Source organism: Stegodyphus dumicola, chromosome 10 (assembly GCF_044657685.1).
Source record: "Stegodyphus dumicola isolate Sdum_Otavi_A_Nest chromosome 10, ASM4465768v1".
Lineage (NCBI taxonomy): Eukaryota > Metazoa > Arthropoda > Arachnida > Araneae > Eresidae > Stegodyphus > Stegodyphus dumicola.
Genome location: NC_140777.1, coordinates 90,485,431 through 90,492,428, shown reverse-complemented (window position 1 = coordinate 90,492,428; position 6,998 = coordinate 90,485,431). Strand labels below are relative to the sequence as shown.

Genomic DNA, 6,998 nt, shown 5'->3' with positions numbered 1-6,998 from the left:
TTTTTTTTTTCTCCTTGCGGTCCAAACTTGTGTATTACAGCTCAGCTGATGAGTGTCTAATGCATATATGTGAGGGAATGAGCAGTGTGCCCTATTCAGTGCCCTCCCCCCACCTACTGGAGATGCATAAGCGAAAAAATGTTTTTCACAAATGGTAGCAAATTTATTCAAAAATAGGAATAACATTTCAAGTGCATAGAGGATCATTTAAAAGCAAAATGCTTAGATTTTATCATCAAAATATAACATAAGATGAAACTGCAGAATTAAGCAGAATATACTGAGTTAATGTGTAAAACAAATACACAGAAATATAACCTAACATGATGAAAGTTATAACAGATTATGCCAGAATGGGTCAACATAGCCAAGAACTGTGTATAATTTATTCTAAATTACAAATGTTCAATAAAATGAGAAAAATGTATTAAAATACATAAAACAAAATATTTTTGCATGCAAATGTAGTTTGGCTCATCAATATATAAAGAAAAAACAATTAAAAAAATACTCAGTTCTAATAAAATAGAACTTTTATGGAAAGTTAGCATTTCTGATAAAATATTTTTAGTTGTAAGAGATACACAAAAAATAAAGATGGACATAATTATCTCAATAAAAAGTAAATTTGTTTTTTTATATAAATATAATACAAATGCATGTTAAAATTTCATTCAAAAATTGTATTTATGCATCTTCATAATACAATAATTTCGCTAATTACTTCAAACAATAAAATCTGTTAAATTCACAAATTTTTATAAAACAACCGATTTCCTTAAACAGTCATGTTTCAACTAAGTGCAGTCATGTTTTTATATTTTACAGAATTAGTACATACTGCACATAAAAATAAGAAAATGCACAAATTAAAGCATACAATTTTATTATTTCCACTCCTCATAATAAAATGACATTTTTTTTTTCCAACAAACATTGATATTATTAAATTGATTAAAATTTCCCCAGAAAAGATTTACACATTTCTATATATTGTGCCACGCAAATTTTCTTCCTCTAATAACCTAATAACTGACTTTTCATAAACTACTTTGCATCTATTTAATAATTTTTTAAAAACAAAAATATTTACTTAGAAATTATATGCATAAAGGAAAAGATTTTTACTAAAAAATTATTGTATAGATTTTCAATAGCCTTAACACAATAAACTTTTTCTTTAAAAATTTTTCTATGATGAATTGTATTTAAATATAGTGTCAAGAATTATAACAGTGTGCTTTGACAACTGTTTTAATGCACACACAAATTTAAAATGCCTAAAATGTTGAAATTATATAATTACAGTTTAAGCTTTACACAAAAGACATGCCAACATTTAAAATTTAAATTAATTAAGGATAAAAGGAGTAATTTATAAGTGACTGAATAGTATAAGAGGCTTTCGAATTAAAGTATTAGCTCAATACTCTGAGGTCAGCAAAACCATAGAGAAGGTAGTTTAATAATGTCATGAATAATATGAAATTTTTGTTCCACTTCATGTTTAAAAAAGTGAAATAAAATATTTGAAATAAAAATATATCATCAACCTTCATAAAATTTGTAATAAATTCTCAGATGAATACTTTACTGGAGTAAAACTCAGACAGTCTTGCATATTACAGTCAAAAGTCGTTAATCCGGACTCGTCGGGACTTCAGCGATTCCGGATTATCGATTTTTCCGGATTATAGATCATCAGTTTAAATCTGGTAAAATGGCATGCAGAAATTATAAAATTAAAAATATGAAACCGTAATTTACGAAATAAAGAACAATTATGATCTAAAGGGTATCAAAATTTACAAAAAAAAAAGCTTAATATTTATTTGTTTACTTTATTAAATATTTCTTTCAGTGTAAGTTGTTTAAGTTGCTTCGTTTTTTATGTGATAATACATTCTCTTTAATTCCATAAACAGACATAATTTCTTGTTCAGTTACAAAGTTCCGCTGTTCAAGTCCTATAATTGCTGTGTTGAGAATACCGACTAATTTGTCAACCGAAATTTTTTCGTTTTCAATAACCTCTGTCACTTTCTTCGCTATTGGAAGCGAATTATAATGACGAGGCATTTGATTTAAATCATATCAAAGCCGGAGTACATCGAGAGGAAATACCACATTTAGTAAGCAATTATGAGCCAAATAAAATAAAAACATCTGCCCTTAAGATAAGGATAGTGTTGACAGATCAACTTCCAATTCATTGCGCTCCGCGGCGTTAAAGATAAACAAAGTTTAGGTAAACAAACGTTAAAGTTTAGATAAAAGAAGGATATGCCTTTATCCAAAGGATATGCCACGTTCCCCCCCCCCCCACACACACGCAGAGCAGCGTGAAATTGATAAACAGATTTCTGAATGGTTAGATAAACAAATCCTTTATCCATTTTTTGCAGCAATTCCACTTTTTGTTTAATGGACTCCGAAAGATACTTTCCCTTTGTATATCCTTTACATATTAGTAAATATATATCAGAAATTATGTTTGACATAATCGAAAGTTCAAGCTTACTTTTATAAAATTGCTCCAATTCGAAGATTAAGGAACAACGCAATCTGCAACATTAACTAAAATAGATAATTAGATAATTTTAGCTTAGCTTATCCCGTCCGTTATACATTAAACGCGCATTTGTAAACGTATTTTGGGCACGCGCACACGCAAATTCGCAGCCGTAAAGGTCTTACGCGCATGCGTCAACACGACGCATGCGCAGAAAGTTTGTAGCTTTGAGGTCCGGATTATAGATCATTCCGGATTACGGGTGTCCGAATTAACGACTTTTGACTGTACTATATTATATTAGCTTTTATAATATTAAAAAATTATATAAGAATGCAATTCATGCATAATAAATTACTTAACCCTTTGCGGCATGGTGGGTCAATATATGCCCCACCTAATTAATATTTATTTTCTCAGTTAGCAATTTCCGTTAGAAATTTTCTAATCTTTTAAAAATAATCTATTTTAGTTATTATTTTTCTCAGTAGATGTTACTACTATACCAGGGCTTAAGTTTATAAGCAAAAAATATTCAAAATAGGATCACAAGAGTGATATCCCTGTATCTCGCATTTTTCAATATTTTAAAAATTTTGGTATACAGTTTATGATATGTATGATACTTTTTAATATTCAAAAGTACTTTATTTTCAAAAATCTTAATTGTATTCAATATTTTATAACATTAATTTTGCAGTTGAAATAAGTGGGTTAAAATTTGTCCCACCACACACTTGAATTTCCGCTCAATAGATGGCAGCACTCACTATTATTATTTTTCTTTTTTGCATCTACTTTTTTCGTGATTGCGCGCGCTTTTACATCCGTTGTATGCTCTGATGTGCTAAAATGTCTAGGAAAAAATTAACAACTCAGGAAGCTTTGGATCTTTTTGCTGAATTGCCATCTGATTGCGACTCAAATGCTTCAGATGTCAGTTTCTGATTCAGATGAAATTGAAATCCAGGAGAGAATAACTGAGGTTGAAGTTATTGCTGAAGAAGAAAGGGAAGTAGTCATAATTTGTTTCGCTTTTTAAAGACACAGATGCATCTATGCATGTGGCACTGTAAATATGAATCGGAAGTATCTACCCACAAATTTATGTCAAGAGGATATATAGACTTTTCAGTTAGCGATGATTCAATTTATTGCATAAAATGGAAGGATAAAAGATCCGTTTCTATCCTGTCTTGCCTGGAAAAGGCAACTGAAATGAAAGAAATTAATAGAAAGGAACGAGATGGAAAGAAAAAAAAAAAAAAAAAAAAGTACTGTGCCCAAACAGCATTATTTCATACAATAAGAATATGGGATATGTCGACTGATTGATCAACTGAAAGGACTATATGAAATAGACCGCAAAAGCAAGAAATGGTGGCACATGATTTTTTTTTTTTTTTTTACTTTTTAGATGCGAGTATAGTAAACACATTTATTCAAGTTTGTTCGCGAACCTGATCATGATGTAAAAACAATGAAAGGTTTTCTTCTCTCAGTTACAGAAGGTCTAATGGCACTTGCAGGCAAGAAAGAGCTGAAAAGAAAACTGAAATCCCCAGTTCAAATAAAACTAAAAACCCGTTCGTACAACCAGAAAAGACACTAAAAAATGTAAGTAAAACGCCAAAGAGAACGAGCAGGAGAAGATGTGCATATTGCAGCATATCGAAAGAATAACGACGAACATTTTGCATGTGTGAAACATGTGAAGTGCCTCTATGCTTACAAAAGAATGAAATAACATGTTTTTCAAAGTTTCATGAAAGTGACTTTTTTTTCAATTTTAGTCATATATAAATGTTTTTGAATCAAGTGCCAATTTTAATATTTTATTTAGTATCATATGTACGAGTATCAAATTTTAATCTTAAAATAATATTCAAGAAAATATTTTCTTTTGTTCCTAAAATTTAAAAATATTAAATATATACTACATGCAAAATGTGCATATGCAAAATTTTACAAGTCATGCATATATGCAATAAGTACAAAATGCATTTTAGTGTGTTTATTATGAATATTTTAGAATGCACGCTTTATTTTGTTTATTCATTCCACATATAATTTTTTTTCCCTGCTATACACCAATATGCTATAAGACATGTGCTAGTTGCATGGTGGGACAAATGGTATCCCACCTTCCACCGTAAAAAATAAAAGCGCAGAATTTTTTTCAAGCCTTAAAGGCACTTAAGTAAGTCCATCTGACTTATTCTAAGGCATTTTTTTAAAGATTAAAATATATTTTAAATATGCGTGTCGCAAAGGGTTAAACCAGACTTAAAAAATTTGACAGAAAGGTATTTTTTTATAAATTTTGTCAGTGTTTTAAAAGAAAGGCAAAGATTTCCTACACAGAATTAAAAGCGTTCTGTTGCAAAGAAATCAGAACTTAGTATTAGTTCTGGTGAATTGGGGGGGGGAGTTTAAACATAATTTTGTCTGTATTTTGAATGACAATAATTTTGTCTCGGTCTTTTAGATGGTTTAGTGAAGCATGTGAATCTGAAATTTATGAAAAACTGGTTACACAATTATAATATTTTATTACAAAAAATAATAGTAGGACTGGAAGGGAATTAACTTTTTTCCTTTCCTAGGTATGTAGTGTGAATATGATCTGATTTGCATAATATATTTAGCCACTGAGTGAATAAATTCCTACTAGTGCCAGACCTGGTCAAAAGACATGTTGCCATTCATACATTACTGCATTCATTGCACTGTTTTTTAAATGATTTGTTTATTTTCTTTACAACAACTATGTAATTCTGCAAAACTCAGGAATCATGCAAACATGTGCCACAGAAAGTGGCCTAAAATGCTTGGTATAAGGATGAAGTAACTTCTTTTAGATATGTTGTGGTTTATCTTATTTGGAAAAGTCTAAAAAAATATCATACCAATTTAACCCCAGAACAGCCGAGAGATGGCAGCACATGATTACAGACCACAAAATTCTATCCCAAGATTCTCAAGGAGAGAGTCAGTCGTCGAACGCGCGCGATGGTGCACGTGTGAAGTTTGGAGGTGAAGATGAAATAAAAATTGTTAAGTTTGAAATGTTGAATCTAATTTGATCTTCCTAAATAATTATCATAGATTCTTAACAATGGTGACCCGGCCTTGCAGCAACCAAGCGTTATTGTTTTAAACTAATATTTGCACGGAAAAAAAAAAAAAAAAAAAAAATTCTCTTTTTTTTTACATATTACTTGGGACTTAGCCACGTGACTGGAAATGACTGAAGGAACAGCAATAATCGGAGCAGTAAAGATACCTGTGTACAACTTCGCCGATCCTTCACTATGGTTCACTATGTGCGAAGCAACATTTGAATTGGGAACACCGAAAGCGATATCGGAGTCTCGCACGAAGTATAATTACATTGTTTCGCACCTGCCCGCCGAAGCCGCATCAATTGTGAGAGATGTAATCAAAGCCCCCAACTCCACGGATCCTTACAATCACATTAAAACTGAGCTAATCAAGCGGTGCGGAGAATCGACGCATCAAGAAATGAAAAAACTCCTCGGCGGCGAACAGTTGGGAGATCGCCGGCCAAGTGAACTCTTACGCATAATGCGACGACGCGCTGAGTCATACAGCATTTCCGATGAACTAATGCTAACTGTTTTTACAGCATATCCCGAGTTTCGTACAGGTCGATACTCGCAGCGAACACGCCTTTAACCTTGGATAAAGCTGCGGAAGTTGCGGATCGTGTCATCGATGTATCACCATCTCCTGTAGCGGTAAGTGCCACAAATATTTGTTCTGCTAATATTTCAGATTCCATTGAAGAACGTTTACTCGCAGAGATAAAAAAATTGCACGTAAGAATCGATAATATCTCGCGTGATCGTCGCCGCACTCGTAGTCAGAATAAATATCGCGGCTAAAGAGAACGCAGCCCCTCTCAAAATAAAAACAAGTTTGATACCTGTTGGTACCACCTTAAATTTGGTGAGAGAGCTATAAAGTGTACCCCGCCCTGTAAATTTTCAAAAAACGGCCCAGGCGAGGCATAGCGGCGACTACAGCCTTGCCCTCCAATTCTCGTCGCCTTTTTGTTAGAGATGCGCGCACAAATGTCAACTTCCTCATCGACACGGGTTCTGACGTATCTATAATTCCAGCAACAGCATTGCAAAGGCGAAATCGCATCCAAATGACCCTTTCAGCAGCAAACACTACACCAATTTCCGTCTACACTAGCCAAAATCTCTCCTTAGACTTAGGTTTAAGACGCATATTCAGATGGACCTTTCTTGTCGGCAGTGTTTCAACCCCTATTATTGGTGCAGATTTTTTGTATAATTTCAACTTGATGCCTAACCTCCACACAAAAAGATTAATCGACGGTAACACTAATCTTGGCTCTAAATGCAGTTTACGAGTTAGTGCAATACATTCAATAAAGACAGTATCTGGCGACAGTATATACCATAAATTATTATTAAAATTTCCAGAAATCACA

General features: G+C 32.5%; 1 pseudogene; it reads left to right on the top strand.

Moving 5' to 3' along the window:
* Positions 1-3,295: 3,295 nt before the first annotated feature.
* Positions 3,296-6,676, top strand: LOC146995028 (uncharacterized; annotated as a pseudogene).
* Positions 6,677-6,998: the final 322 nt, after the last annotated feature.